Source organism: Oxyura jamaicensis, chromosome 5, assembly GCF_011077185.1.
Source record: "Oxyura jamaicensis isolate SHBP4307 breed ruddy duck chromosome 5, BPBGC_Ojam_1.0, whole genome shotgun sequence".
NCBI lineage: Eukaryota > Metazoa > Chordata > Aves > Anseriformes > Anatidae > Oxyura > Oxyura jamaicensis.
In genome coordinates this window covers 18,978,085-18,992,326 of record NC_048897.1, presented here as the reverse complement: position 1 = coordinate 18,992,326, position 14,242 = coordinate 18,978,085, and the positions used below count along the sequence as shown (strand labels likewise).

The 14,242-nt window shown below is 47.8% G+C and overlaps 1 protein-coding gene across 10 annotated transcripts in view; it reads left to right on the top strand.

Moving 5' to 3' along the window:
• SLC8A3 (solute carrier family 8 member A3) overlaps positions 1-14,242 on the top strand; it is a 99,744-nt gene that overhangs the window by 1,301 nt on the left and 84,201 nt on the right. The gene's annotated exons all lie outside the window — the stretch shown is intronic.

Below are 14,242 nucleotides of genomic sequence, written 5' to 3'. Positions count from 1 at the left end.
TTTTTAATTTTTATTTTTCCCCTTAATTTTATTATTGTTATTATTATTATTATTCCCCCTCCCCCCCCCCCCCCCCGGGGGGGGCTGGGCCATCTCTTGCGGGGGGCCCCAAGGCCGCCGTCCCGGGCAGCTGTCGCGCTCCGTCCGCCGGTGCCGGCTTGTTTACCCCCGGTGTCAAATATAGCTAGCTGCTGCGCCAGGGCTGCCCGAAATAGGGCACGGGGCTGCCTGCGGGGCCCCCGCAGCCCCCGACGGGAGAGGGGGAGAGAAATTTCACGCACGCACGCAGGCTGGCCTAAATGTTGGGTGATTTCTTGCTCTTCCTCCCGCCCAGCCTCTCATCAGGGCTTTATTTTCTTTCACCTGTGTCTAAAGTATCGTCCTGGGCAGGAGATGAAACCGTTGCCAGTGTTTCCTTTTTTCCCTTTTGAAATTATTATTATTATTTGAATTATTCTAAAACATGAGGATATGGGCATTTTGCCCCTCTCCCCAGTGGAAATGGGGAGTAATAGTTGGCTTCCTGGCTCCTTGGTTTATTCCTGGGCTTGTCTGGGGGATTTCACCCAGAAAATACGTTTCAGATCTAAGGTGAGATGCTGGAGGAACTGCATGTGCCGTACACACATCCTCCCCTCTGTGTGCATATATGTATGTTTCTTTAATCCCTCACATCTGCTCATAGAGCAAAAGGCTGATTTTCTTGAGCTGTTTTTCATCCGTGGAGAGGACAGTGCTGGCAGACTTAGGTAACAGTCGGCGGCACCTTCCCAGCCAAGAGCACTCACCCCATGCTCTCTGGGGGCACGGCAGGAGGCCCGCCAGGGCAGAGCTGGCCTTGGGGGACTGCTGAGACACGGAGGCCTTGGAGATGCTCTGGAGGTTTGGTGCAGTGGGGAGAGGCATCGCTCCCAGAGAGCACAAATACTTCTAGGGAGTTCCCAGTCCTGCTCCATCCACTGCTGTTGCAGGCATTTGTTTGCCCTGGCGATGGTTTCACTAAGAAAGTAATTCGCGTTTGATGCTTGCAGTCAGGCTTCTGTGGTCAACTGGAACAAGACTTGTTTCCTGAGCAGGAGTAGTAATGTTAGAAAAGAGCACGTCCAGCTGCTGCCAAGGGCCAGCTGGGGAAGAGCAGGAGCAGCAGAGGAGACCTTGGTTCTGCTGCTAGCATGCAACGTGATGGGGGTACATCGGTCACCCTCCTGTTGTAAATAAAGGGGCTAACACCAGCCAGGGTGGGGAAGAAGAGGAATGAATGTGAATAGGTAATAGGTGCAGTAGGGCAGCCTGTTTTTTGTTTGTTTGTTTTTGTTTGTTTGTTTGTTTTTTTCCTCCAAGACAAGTATGAGTCCTATTATAGGAAGTTGGTGGTTCAAACATTGCCCAGGTGCAGAAGGTTTAGCAGTAATCCCACTGCCAAGGTCCTGTGTGAGGGCAGTGGAAATGCAGGTGGGCTCCCAGCCTCTGTGGCAAGCCTCTGGAGTGCTGGTGGGCACATGGGTTCACGTCTCATTTGCACAAAGCAGCTAATGATGTTTTTCAGCCCTTTATGGGGATTTGGTGAGGACAAGCTTACCCCAGCCAGTGTGTGATGGGGTGCAAGGAGACCTGGGCTGACCTGCTGCCACGTGTGCCTGGTCCCACATTGTTTCAGAGGGTCCTTCCTGCCAGAGGCATCTTCCATCCCCAGGGAAGGCAAGAGCCATAACTGAGTGTGTCAGCACTTTTTATCAGAAAGCGAGTTAAGATGTATTTCCTCCACCAATAATTTTTAACGTGAAGCGCTACACAGATAAATGGTCTGTCTGTCAGGGTTTTGTTTGCTTGTTTTAAACAAACAGCATCGGTCTCCTCCCCTAAGCTTCCCCAATGACCATACAGCGTTGACAAATAGTTCCTTGTTCTTTGTTGTTGTTGTGTTTCAGATGCCTTTCATGTGCTTCAACAGTTAAAAAGATGGCTTTGATTGTCTGCCAGGTATTTTTTTTTTTTTTAATCAGGCAGTAATATCTAATTCTGTATTTAAAAAAATGAAGGAAATTAGATTACACAGACAAGAAAAAATCTCCGTAATATGGAAAATGAATCTCTGTAGCCAGGAAATTGATAGTTGTGATGCTCTGTCTACCATTACCCACTGTGTTTAGGTATTGTGGCATAGATTAATACTATTGTTGATTTAATGTTTAGATAATAGTAACTCCTAAAGGCATCAGCCCAGCTGGGGGCCCATGTTTGTAAGTGCCGTACAAATGTCTAATAAATGACAGTCTCTGTCCTGAAGAGTTTTGTGCGCTGCGAGACACGTGAGATCATAAGCTCTTCTTGGGGCACATCTAAAGCACTTTCTGCACAGCTGAGCTCGTGGTCTGGTGTTTGCTGATTTCAGTGACGTGGGGTTTGGGGCAGTAAGCGAGCTTGCTGTCCCTGCTTACCTCCAGAATGAAAGGGACCCACCCCAAGGCTGGGTCTCCTGCAGCATGAAGGGCCCATTGGGCTGCTGGGGGAATAACGTGGTAAAGGCAGTAGCTGGCTTCCCTCCTTCCCCTCTGCTTTCCTGCCTGGATGTTTTAAACCACAGACTCTGGGTGATGGCCATCACAGATGTATGTGTGCAAAGGCCTCCTGCTCTCAGGATTTTGCAGGAATAACTAGGCATCAAGCAGCAGTGATGTGTCAGGCCAGTGTGAAGGTACCACCACCCCCGTCTTGCCAATGTTGCAATGAGGAGAAACAGGTGTTGTTCCTGCAATACGGTGTCACGGAGTAATTAGTTCACCCTATAAGACACATTTATAAACAGGTGACCATCAGGCCCCCATGCTCCTTCAACTCTCAATTTTCTGGTAATTCTGTCTTTAAATCCGCTTGCTGGAGCCTTTGATCACACAGCTGAGCTGTCACTGATGTCTCTGACAGTTGACATCATGGGAGAGAGGGGAGCTTAGGGCTCTTAACATTTCTTTTATGATGATAGCTTGTTTTCTAACTAAACACTCCAATGAGGATTTTCCATCAGAATAAAACAGGGACCTTTTCCAGAGCACTCAGATTTAGGAAGAAGCTTCTGTTTCCATTCAGCATTTCCATTCACTAGCAGATTATTTCAAGGCTGCAAAGCTGGGCTTGCTCTATTTGCTTCTTTAGCATACTCTGCTGTCTTTTTACCTAAGCCTCCTAACTCAGGACAACAGCAGAGACAGCCAGGTCAAGAGCAATCAGAAATACTAAATATCCTTTGCTGCTGGGCATGTTTTGCATCCAGGGAGGTGTCAAAGAGCTTTAGAAACTGTAGACATATGAGACTGCATTGCCACTGCTTTCATCATCTCCCACTCCTGGACTGGTACTTGGAGGCTGTCTCAAAGCAAACAGCAGCAGTACCCAGCAGCAAGGCAGAATACGTTTTTAATCAAAAGAAATGTGGCGATGCAGGATGTACGTGTGAGAGGGGACTTTGTAGATCTGTCTGGTGAGGTTGCGTGGAAGGTGACATGTCCGGGAGTGAACAGGGGCCTCCAGTGCCAGTGATGCAGGGTGCCAGTGTGCTGGTGAAAGCTGCTTTCCTTCCCCGGGCCACAGCAGGGGCAAAACCAAGGTTGGTGCACGTCGACACCTCACCCTGCGGCTGGGCTGCCTCTCTGGCTGGATGTGCCCTAGCTCCCCCGATGCAAGTAGTGGTAGGAGGGAGTCTGTCATCAGGGTCTAGGCAGGCTGTGAAACCAACCCCAGCATTCCTGGTGCCCTGCCCCACAGCTCCCTGTGCCCAAGGAGGGGAGGGCAGAGCCGCCTCTGCCTTGTGCCACTGTTCCCCCCAGCTGCTGATGGATGGGGGCTCAGAGTAGAGGTCTGCAAAGAAACTGTTTTCTTGCCCTCCCCTCTGTGGGCAGTCAGGAATATTTGCTGTGGGGGCACCAAGGCCTGGATGTCTTGGTTTTCCACCTTGAGGTGTCCGTTCCTTGGTGGGAAGTAATATTTTGACATAGAGTTGAAAGTTCACCTTAATCATCTTCAATGCTTTTGATTGGGCTGATGCAGTGACCCTCGGACATACATGTTGGTTGGAAAAAACTGCAGGTGGAGCAGTTTCTGCCTTTGTGTAGTGGGACAAGGCTGATAAATTGTACAGCAGATGTTGCAGGATTCACAGCTGCAAGAGACAAACCTGTCCCTGCCCATCCAGCTAATGCTCCTGCCATGCTTGTCAGTTTTATTTGTTTTTTTTTTACAGCCTTCCCACCCTGGCTGCTTCTTCCTGCTCCCATTCCCACCCCCCTCCCTCCCCCCCCCCTCAGGCTACTGGCACAGTGGCATGCGCGGCCAGGCGTTGGGTTCAGTCTGCTTTACATCCAGATCAGTTCCTGGTCCTTACTGGTGGCTGAGCCATGCAAACAGTTGTGCCAACCAAAAGGCAAGAGGTAGCGCAGAGTGGGAGCAAATGACCGGAGGTGGAAAATGTTCAGCTTGGCTTAAGAAGCCCTGCTTCCACCTGTAAAGCCTCTGCCTGAATTGCCTGAAGCAGTTAAGGCTTGGAGTTGGTTCAGCCTTGAAGTCTGCTCTTGATGAGATGGATAGTCCTGAATGCAAATTAGTCACAAAGAAGCTAAGAGTGATGGGGTCTGCAAAATGCTTCATAAGCTATTAAGACACACAAATATCAGCAGGGAAAAAAAAAAAAAAGACAATATATATATATTTTTTATATATAAAATCTTACCCAAGACAGGAACAGGGGTTGATCCTGGTTGAAAAATCCAATCAAACGCAGAGAGCCCAGGCCAAGCTATTTCTCAGATGCAGCGTGCCAAATGGACCTAGGTTCTCATTTTACTCTCATTTTGAAGAACTTCCCCTCTGCTCTCAATTCCTTCAAGTCCCTTGAAAGCCTCGCACTAGCACTCAGCATTTCATCAGCAACAATCTCACCATGCTGAAGCCTTCAGACTTCATTCGCAGGCTGTGCAAATGGGAGCGGTGCCAACTGTTTTATTAGGTTTGCACCCCCAAAACCCACTAGTAGGGAAAGACCGGACTCCTTGTCCTTGTGGAGCAGCAGTGGGCTGTTTGTGCTGCTGCCCTGTGCTTGCTGAGTGTGCTGTGATTAATTAGCCAGTATGCTACGGCTGTGAGAGCCCTGGGGGAGCTGCCTGCCTTGGGGCTAATTGGGTGCCCCTGTGTGAGGACCTGAGAGCCAGAGTGAGATAGAGGTCTCGGTGTTGTTGTCTTCGAGGCAAAATGCAAGCTGGATCTCTCAGTGTGGGCTTTTCTTTTGTAAAGAATCCTGATGAGGAATAATGACATGCTGCTGCTTTTGTTTTGGCAGCCCCCAGACAGGAGCGAGCCTTTCAAAACTTGGGTGATACGAGATAAGCATAGAGGATGCTGCTGGAGTTAGACATGATGGAGAATCCTCCTGTCTGGGCATCCCAGAGATGGGTGCACTAGAAGATGCCCTCACTTTAATTACCACCTGCTCTGACTCTTTATGCATCATTTTTCCCTTCAATTTCAACCTTACAGAGTAGTTTCAGGTTCACTTCTTCTAGTAAATGTTTCCTTTTCCCTAACTTAAATAATCCGTCTCCCCAAACCTGACCTGACAGATGTTTCCCCTGCAGTGACCCTGCGCATGCAGCACACTTCATGAAACCGTGGCTTCGGTGGGGAAATGCAGCACCAGCAGTGACCCTGCTGGTGTCCCAGCTAAAAATAAAGCCTGTCCCTCCTGGCAGTGTTGGGGTTTGCTTTTAAGTAGGTAGGCAATTTTGCCCATTGGCTGCACAGTGCTCTTGTGCCAGGCAGAAGGCACAGCTTAACCTTCAGAGCACAGCGGAGCTGCCTTCCCTCTGGGGAATCACACCAGGAGACTGAAGGTGAGAAGATGCTCAGCTGTGCTGGGTGTGCCTCTGTCACTCCCACAAGACTGCCAGCTTGCTTGTTGCTTGCCTAGACCCATCTCCGTGCTGCCTCATGCACCCTGGTGAGTCACGGCACCACTCCTTCCCTCAGCTCTGGCCCTCTGCTTTTCCTTCCTAAATAAATGGATTTCTTCATGATGCTCCAGTAACTGCCCCAACTCCCCGCATTGCACAACTCCATGCCTTCCAGCTTACCAGTCTCCTAAAGCAGCGCTCACACGTTCAGCCCTGCATTTATCCCATGCGTGTGGCTTTCTGCCTGTCTCGGGCCATGTGGGCTTGGTGCTGGGCCGAGGAGAGTGGCTGGCCTGGTCAGGATGCAAATGCCCAGTTAGGAAGGGCCTTTCTAGCTTTCCCTGTATGTGCACATCAGTGAGTTTCATAAAAAAACAGTAAGCAATTGGATGGAGTATGTTCTGGACCAAGAGGATGGATGCATCCTGGCTGGTGAACCTATGGATGTTTTGAGTATTTATATGTATATGTTTTGCTTTGAGCCTTCCAGTACTTCTCTTAATTTATTAAGGGGGCATGGAAGTATTCGTGTGCAAGCCTGGACAGTGGACAAGCAGAACAGGCAGAGGAAGGGTTACTGAAGAGAGAAGGGTTCTTGGGACACAGGGCTCTAATTCATTGGAAACCCATTTTTATTCATTTGTCTGCTCATTGAGCTCCCACAGCAAAATGGATTCGTTTCAAGGCTTTGCTTGTCTTTAAGAGTGACTGTCCTTTTTGTCAAAGTCCCTTTGTGCTCCCTTGTCTACCCGTTCATGTCCCTGACTGTAACTAACAAGCAGTGAGGCTCTGCCCTGGGGACCCTCTGCCCCTTCCACCGCCCCTTACCCACTGGTGTCTGGGGACGGTGGCTCCTGAGCGAAGCAGGCCTTCCTCTCACCTGTGACGGTTTCCCAGATGACAGGAGTGACTGCCATCAGCGACCGCAGGGAGAGGTTGGGGCACTGCCATGGAAGTACGGCCAGGCTGGGGAAGCAGGGGATGAGCTGAGTGTGGAGCGAGGCTGTGAATGCAGGCTGATTGCTGCCTTAGCTGTTGCTCAAGTCAGTCCTCCGTTGATACTCCTGCTAAGTGAGGACCCCTGCCATTTTCTTGCCCTAGCCTTGTCTTAGCAGAGATTTGGACTTCAAAGCAGGTAGGGCACATCTCCGTTCTAATTGTCTCTTTGCAGAAATGGAGGGAAAGGTAATTTCTGCAGCGCCTGAAGCGGGCTCTGAGCTCCTCCGTAAAGCTATGGGAGATGTAGGACTGCTAGCATCAATAACAAAGGCCGTGCTCCTCAGTGGCAAAATTTAGGCTGTCCTCTCTCTCTGCCTCAGTGACTTAAATAGACCATACAGTGGGTGGCTGCATGGGGATAATCATGTTACCCAAGCACCAGCATTAAGCCTGTCATTGTACCTTCAGGATGAGGCACTTCAAGAAGCCGATCCAGGGTGACACTGGATGTTTGCTGGGATCTGGGGTTGTAGAAGGTTTTTCTCCTTCCCTTCTCTCATTTCAGTGCCTTTGGCTGACGTGGTCACCTCCCATGACTCAGCTTCTCCCATTGGCAGGACTAGTTTTAGTAAATCTGGGGCCAGCATGGAGCACAGGGGGAAGAGACGATCCGGGGGGGGGGGGGTGTTGAGAAGTGTATATGGTATGGAGAAACCTGGAGTGGTCTGAATACACTGGAAATGGTACTTCTCCCACTTGGGGGGCAGGGAAGAGACATATGGTTGTCACGTACTTTGCTCGGAAATTCTTCTGATGCACATCACTCTGCACCCAGGTTGCTAAATGTTCTTCACCAGTATCTCAGTTCACACTTGCTGAGTGCTGGGTTTTAGGTTAGAGGAGTATCACTACAGGCATGTTAGAAATGGCGAGGGAGGAGCCTCCTTTTCCAACATGGTGCTTTGTTGTGTGCTCCCAAGATGTTATGTCTTTGTTGTCACCTTCGTGACAGCATGCATGTAGGAAATCTTGATGTTTTGGGGGAATCTTCTTGAAGAATCAAGCCACATAGAGCTGGCTTGATACCCTTCTGGTGTGGGACCCGCCGGGTGCTCTTGGCAGGAATCAAACAAAAAAAAACTCAAGTATTTCTTTGAAGAAGACAGCAGTGGCCTCCTGTAGTAATACGTTTGGTTTTCTGTAGGAAAGCTAAATCATGTTCAGGTGGCCAGAGGAAAATACATGAATTCAGTGGGGTCAAGGCATCCAGTTGGGTTAAAGAGCTGCTCCATTGAACTTACAGCTGCTCTGTAAAATCTGTTCTGCTGTGCCTACCTCAGTGAAGTGGCTGAGATGTGGCACACTGAGACCCTTGGCAGAGGAAGAAGTCAGTGCTGTTGCAGAGTGGGGCAGACCTGCAGCTGAAACACAGACCAAAAGGTGAATAATCCTGTCCAGTGATGCCATAGGGAAGAACAAATCTCTGCTTGCCTGTGCTGTGGAGATCAGAATGGCATATGGTTTCATACAGCCCACAGGGAAAGACATCAGAGGTGGGGGGAGACGAAATGAAGGTGGGGCAGTGCTTGGGTAACGTGGAGGCTGCTGCCGCTTACTGTAATTGCCGTAACAGCTCCGCTTCCACTGTTTGTTGTCCATGTGATCTCTGCAATTACCATATGGTAAATATGACTTAAGTCTCTAGCAAATAACAGAGCTAATATTAAGAGAGAATCTGTAAACAGCTAGTACATAAATGAACAAAGAGCAGTAAGCAGCCTGGACTCATGAAGAATGAATTAATCATGAGAGATACTTTTTTATTTTTTATTTTTTCTTAAGCAGTTGAAGAATTAAGAGCTGAGAAACCACTGAAGGATTAAGATATCTAAATTGTCGATAAAAGATATGTGGGGATATGTGGCAGTAAAGGCTGAGGGTGCTGTGTGAAATCTTATTTGAGAACTGCATTCAAATGGGTGAATTTACAGGTTTTGGCACCTTCCAAGTGAAGTGGGAGGTATTTTGAGGATAACCCGTATCTCAGTGTATTTTTCACGTCCCCTGCTGTGATCAGATCCACAGAAGCAGTGAGTGTGTTACAATGTACTTCCCTCCTCTCAGCTGGAGAGCCCGAATTTTGGTTGAAACTCTGGAAATCTCTGCTGCCTTCCTCTGCATGCCAGCCGGCACGGCAGCCCTCACGCAAGCTCCGCCACGCCGGAGACAGAGCAAACAGGTGGAGAGGCCCTTGGAAGCAAGCAATTTGTATGCATCAGTCTAGGCTTAATCTTCATAACAGTTCAGTGCCTCATGAAAACCTGTTGTACGGTTTATTTCCTTATTTTATTTCTGTATTTCCTGGCTTCTGCTTTGCTGCTCCAACCAGAGCAAATCTGCTGCTGGTTTTGGTGGGAGCAGGCGCTCCCAGATACTGGGCTGCTTTTGACCACCTCAAAGAAAGCAGGAGGAGAGCAAGATAAATGATGAAAGGGCTGCCTCGGCTAATTTATAAAGATTAAAATAAATTTGTGTGCTGTGGCCAAATAATAACTGTGGAGGAGAACAGCTATTTACAAGTATCTGAAGCATGTAAATCTCAGGCAGAGAGGAGAATGGTTGAGAGTGCTCCAAGGACAGGATAATGAGAACTAGCAGCATAAATTTTCTTAATTTCATCCTAAATATAAGGATGACGTCTAAAACCTCTGAGATAAATTACATCATGGCACAGTCTCTATGGGAAGTTGTGGAAGAGCCATCACTTGGGTAATTTAAAACTGGGCTGGACAAAGTACTGGGAAATAATGTTCACAAGGGGAACAATGCAGCAGCAGCCCCTGAGGAATGGACCAGACAACTCTTCTGGCTCTGATTTGACTAATTCAGTGAAATCTGTGCTAATTGGGCTAAGTGAGAGCCTTTCATATCTACCCTGTTTCTGTGCCTGTTGTGCAGAGGAGTGTAAAAGTCTTCAGTTTTACATAACGTGTGCCAAGCTGCTTGTTCTCCACTGCAGTGGTGAAGGCTATTTCCGAAGTGTGGCCTCCTCCTCCTCCTCCTCCTCCCCTCCCCTTGTTGCTTTCTGCCCAGTCTCACACTCTGCCATTCACACTGCTTCTTCCTCCCTCCGGTTTTTAAATATTTTCTTTCTCACTGACCTATGAGCTGAGCCCTTCTGAATAGAGTGGAGGACTTGTAATTTCTGTTGTGTGTAATGTCTTTTGGTAAAGCATGGGGGGTTGGAGCAGCGTGTGCCCCACCACCCAGGCAAGATCGCAGAGCAGCATCAGCTCCAGGAGCCCACGAGCTGGCAGGGGAAGAGCTCCCTGCCCTGCTGCTGGATGCATCAAATCCACCGCATCATGTGGGTTGCCTTGTTCACCTCAGATGAGTGTTTTCTGTCAGAAAACTCGTTCAAGTTTTTTTTTTTTTTTTTTTTTTTTTTTTAAACTAATTCTGTATCTAAAGATGGTGAAATATGACCACAGCACTTCTTCCTCCTCTTCTTTACAACTTAACACACCTCTCTGTACAAATAACTAGCAGCTCTGCAGCACAAATCCTAGGGTCTTTAATTGTAGCCACTGCAGATCTGTCACCAGAATGCTAAAGAAATGCCACGAGTTGCCACTGTCATCTTTCCTCTAGGATGCTGCGAGCTACCAGGTGATAAGTTGCACTCTGATGGTGGCACCTGAACCAGCAGTATAACATGTCGGCGAAGCAGGAACAGTAAATAACATGCCCTGTGTGCTGCCACAGGCACTACATAAAATGTTTTTTACTGACAAGAAGTTTTCCTCACACCGCTGGAATCTTTTTTTTTTTTTTTTCCCTCTACCTCCCCAAATGGTCTTTGCTGCTCTTTATGTTATAACCAGCAAGAGGAGGTGATGAAAGCCAGTGCCTTGCAGGATGCAGTCACCAGTGCACGGAGGAGTCAGCGCCTGCTGCGACCCCGTGCCTTGGTGGGGGGCAGCCCGTGGTGGGGGCCACCAAGTGGGTGAGCCAATAACTCCACTTCTTTGTTTCTATCTGCCCTCCAAACCTCACGGGGAAAACATTTCAGCCTTTTAGCCGGGCCTTTCACATCATAGGTACAAACCAGGGGCCTGAAGAATGCTTTTGAAACTACCTGCTCTCTCAGCTGGGGGCCAGTTCAGACTGCTATGGGTTGTGTTTTCAGGCACCTGAAGACTCCAGATGTGTTTAGAAACACCTCTAAATGCAATAAAAAGGCTGAGGTTGGATGACCTGTAGTGGAGGCTTCCTGGTGACTTCCAAAAGGCAGAAATTTGCAGCAGTGACTCTTTGCCAAATGTGCACGTGGCTGGCCTGGGCAGCGGGCTCCAGGTGGCCTTTGCTTGAGCAGGGGGTTGGACCAGATAGGCACCAGGTACCCTTCTGGCTTCAGCCACTTGGTGATTCTGTGATTCCCAAAGCAAAAGAGCAGTTTGCTATCTCCCATGTGAACTGGCCACTTGGAAGTGCTACTAAATACCATTTGGAAAGACAGCACTGAGACAGTGTATTATTAATGTGAAGGAAAATAAAAATACACCCATATCACAGTAAATAATACTGCTTTTTAAATAGGAGGACGGTCACTTCTACTATATGCGTCAGACTAAATGTCAAGTTTTGTTTTCTGAATGTAAAAAAGCTTCAGTTCTGGGGGAAAAAATGGAAAGGGTAACACTCGCTCTCCCTTATCCTACAGAGCCTCAGGCACATGGACGTGTACCAGGAGTGGAAGAGCAGTTGTGCCATGGCTCCGAAGGAAGCTATGCTGGCCAATGCCATAAACTAGGACTGCTCTCAGGAGCGTGACCCGCTGAAGGGTTCCCTTTGGTGCCTGCCTGCTTGTCCTTTGCGTCCCTGTGCACAGAGCGTAAGCTGCGGCGCCGGTGGGACTGGCTCTCTGCCTGCTGGTGGGCTGGGTGCGAGGCTCTGGGAGCACTGCTCTTTGCAGCTCGTTTCCCAAGAGAGCAAGGCAGCTGTAATTTTTCAGCTGGGGTGAGAACGAGGAAGTAAAATGCCCGGCCAGTCAAGTGCAGAGTGTGCATCATTGGAAGGGGCAATTAAGTACGGGCATCTTTATGGGCTAGCTATTTATGGCACTGCTTCTCCAGGAGCATCACAGACACTAAAATACAGAAAAACCATCATGGACCAGTTCCCTAGGGCGAGCTGAGTGTTTGGAGATTGCTCCTAGCTGTCCATAGACTTGTGCTCCATTAGGTCATACTCTGGGACAAAATAATGTAACTGCAGCATTTCTATAACAAATCATTAAACTTCAGTTTTGTCAATTAACACCCCTTTACCCTGCTAGGTTACCATACTACTTGAATTAGTAGACTCCAGCTTGTACATATTAAAAAACTTGCTACAAGAGCTAAATTTTTTTACAGTAGCTGTTTGCATGGTGTTGAGAGGGAAAAAAAAAAGGCTGCTTTTGACACATCGAGGGGTTATTCTGGAGGCAGCTAATTCAGGTTTTGGGCATGTTTCCTGTGGAGTGCAAAGCAACCAAGCACCTATGGCCCCCTGCCATAACTTTCCTATAGAGCCAAACTCTGGGGATCTGTCATGGCCTAAGCATGAGTTACGTTGCTTTTTTCCTCATAAAATACAGCTGGTGTGGTAGTAGGGAGCTTTACTGCCTATTGCTGTACAATATCCAGCATAAGGTAAGCCTGGGGTTTTGGCCATATTCATATTAGATAGGTGCATGCCATCAGAGTGACCACATAAAACCTTTTATGTGATGGAAAAATTTGCATTTGTCCGACAAAATGGATCTAATTACATCGCTCTAGCTTTTGGATTGCAGGTAAACCTTAACTTATGCTCTGGTTCCTGTTGTAGTGATGAAGACAGGGATAGATGGCACTTGAATAGAGATGATTAAAAATATACTTTGTTTTCTGTTAAATATTTTTTTTATGGATTTATTTGGGAGGAGTGTGAATTAGGAATAATACTTCTGTGAAAACAAAGTTATTTGTGTTCTTTGGCAGAAAGGCTGTAACTTCCTTTTTTGCTGATGCTTATCAAAAACGTGCGCTCAATCAAAAAACTTTTATGTGTTTTGGAGATGAGGAATATAAGGTAATTTTTTTATTTTTCTGCCCTGTTATTAAGATGAACCTTATTTCTGTCTCCTCCAATTTAAGAGCAGGACTGTAGGATAACACAAATAGCAGTACCATATCTGCTCTGCACTGGGACAGATGCTTGTCAAGCAGACAAAGCCCTGGGTCCTGAGATGTCTGTGTCTGGACCTCGAGCATCGCCCACGCCTGAGTGGGGCTCACCCAGCACTCCTATCTGATCCTCAGCATTTCCTGGCTAGGCTGGAGTCAGGGGGAGAGCGGATGCATGGCCCCAGATCTGTTCAGTGCCTGATTTATCTGGGGGGTGAGAGGGAGAGGGAGGTTTCTTGTCATTAATGCTTCCTTTTGAAAATACCCTTGCCATTAAAGTTATGTGAGGAGCTGTAAATGCTAAAGTGCAAGGGATCTGCAAGGCTTTCTGCCTTGCTATAGGTCTGCAGCAGACAAACCCCCAGTTTTCTGAAACTCGGCCATTATAAAAGACGTAAGGAACTTGATAGTTGTCCATTGTCATTTTCTACTGCAGGCTTAGTAGTGACATGCATGGTCCCTGATACTTTCTGGACCACGTCCAGAAGTATTTCAAAAACGGATCTTTTTATTTATGGGTTTTATTTATGGATCACGTGGCCATTGTCGACTCTTGTGGAAGGAGTTCCCCCTGCTAAAAAAATACTGCTACGTGTTTTCCCAGAGCCTTCTTATTGAACACCACCTCCTTCTGCTGCACTGGTGCTTTCAGCTTTTGGTCTCTCTTTGGCACTGATCGAATGCTATCATAACTTGTCCTACCAGACGGGGCACTTCGCTCAGTACCACTGCCTTTATTTGCATGTATTCGATGGGATAACGATAGTGGGGCAGAGATCTGTGTGAGATGTCTGAGAGCAAAGAGGTGGGGGAAATCAGCAGAATTGTGATCTCGATGGCATAAAGCCGAAGATCACGCGATGCCAACTGACTTTCACACACAGGTCCCCTCCTGAGGTTTCTGGACTGAGTGTTGGGGATGCATCTGAGCACAAAATTGCATCTTGCGTAAGCAACCTTGCTGACCTGGAGCTACAGAGCGAGTTTTAACTCTTCCATCCTCTGCCTTCTGAATGTTAGAATTGTTACTTCAATATTTTATTAATGACAATTTTAAAATTTAATAGTTTTATTCTGAGTTGTGAAGCACTTTTGCACCAGTTCCCAAGGGGGATGGGAGGAGGCAGAATACTTCCCTGTATTTTTCAGATGGGT